Below are 1,920 nucleotides of genomic sequence, written 5' to 3'. Positions count from 1 at the left end.
AAACTGGTTCATGTCATAATTGAACAATGAGTAGTGAAACATTTTCATGGTGAACCCGTTCATTGATGGTGTAGTTGATCAATTTAATAGGTGAAGTGGAAAATGAAACGGGTGCATAATGTATTTGGTTTGTCATGAAATAATTGCATGATGAAACGGGTACATGATGAATCTGTTACAGAATCTTGAAGATTGTAATCTGCTCCAGAATCTTGAAGATTGTAATCTGCTCTAGAATCTTAAAGATTGTAATCTGCTCTAGAATCTTAAAGATTGTAATCTGCTCCAGAATCTTAAAGATTGTAAGGCTTAAAGGAATGAATTCATCAAATCACAGATGAAATAAGAAAATTAATGTACATGAAATAGGTTTCATGAAGGTGAAACTGGTTCATGTCGTAATTGAACCAAGAGTAGTGAAACGAGTGCATAATGTATTTGGTTCGTCATGAAATAATTACATGATGAAACAGGTACATGATGAATCTGCTCCATAATCTTGAAAATTGTAATATGCTACAGAATCTTTAAGATTGTAAGGATTAAAGGAATGAATTCATCAAATCAGAAGCGAAATAAACCAATCTATGTACATGAAACAAGTTTCATGAAGGTGAAAGTAGTTCATGGCGTAATTGAACAATGAGTAGTGAATTGGTTTGATAGTGAACCTCGTTTCAGTGATGGTGTAGTTGATCCATTTAGTAGGTGAAATGCAAAATGAAACGGGTGCATAATGTATGCGGTTTGTCATGAAATAATTAAATGCTAAAATGGATTCATGATAAAACCGGTGCGTTTTGAAATAATTTCATAATGAATAGGGTGCATATTTACATGGGTGGGTGAAAAACATTGAAACAATTTCAGGATAAAGAATAAAAAGGTTGCTGCATTAGCAAAATTATTTCCTAACAAATAGAAAATTTTAATTTCCTAAAATAAAGAATAATGTCCTTCAATAGGATGTTACAGAAAATGTATTTTTGTTTACCATTTTGCCCTCATTGCTAATATAAAAATAATTTTTAATATATATATTTTTAATTTCCTAAAATAAAGTTAACTAATTTTGACCATTGATAAAAAAATGGATGGATAAGATTGGTTTACACGTTTTACACAAATGGGAGCGGTTTTCATTTGAACGCTCCTCTCTCTCTCTCTCTCTCTCTCTCTCTCTTTATATATATATATATATATATATATATATATATATAGAAGATGATAAGATTCATCTATTATGATCACGACTTTAAATTGGAAAACAAAATGAAATCAAATATTTATTAGACTAGATGGACGATTAATATTAATTTGTATTGTTTGTTAAAATTGGATGAGTTGTAAATGAAATGTCCCCTATTAACATATACCATAAAACATCATTAAGATTAATGAGTTGGTTCATTTGTTAATCACATATATTTGATGCTAACTATATGAATCAATCATGACCTTTAATTTATTCAATCTATGGACTCAAACTTCAGTGGTATTTTTGTAATAATAGTAAAATGAACGCGTGCTATAGTGTAATAAACAATAGTGAACATAGTAAAACTAGAAAATACCAGCAACTTTTATTATGCACCAATTTCAGTTCCCGAGAATCTCTCCTTCAACATTTTGAAACCGAAATCAATCACATTTTACTTGTTCAATTATGAACGATTTCTAGTTCACTAATGAACACTTATAAACAAAAGGCGATAGTTATAAAAATTGTTCATTAATAAACATTTAACCAATTATTTATATATAAATGTTTCTGGTTCACGCATGAACATCATATGAACTGGGTTCATTAATAAATATATCATTCAAAACAATAGAAACAAAAAAAAAAATCATCTGAATCAATATGTTGGATGATACTCTGTTCATTTTGATCATCCATTATTAAAACTAATTTGAACA

This window comes from Cynara cardunculus (genome assembly GCF_001531365.2).
Source record: "Cynara cardunculus var. scolymus isolate 2C chromosome LG 7, CcrdV1, whole genome shotgun sequence".
NCBI classification, from domain to species: domain Eukaryota; kingdom Viridiplantae; phylum Streptophyta; class Magnoliopsida; order Asterales; family Asteraceae; genus Cynara; species Cynara cardunculus.
Note: the sequence above shows the minus strand (reverse complement) of the source record.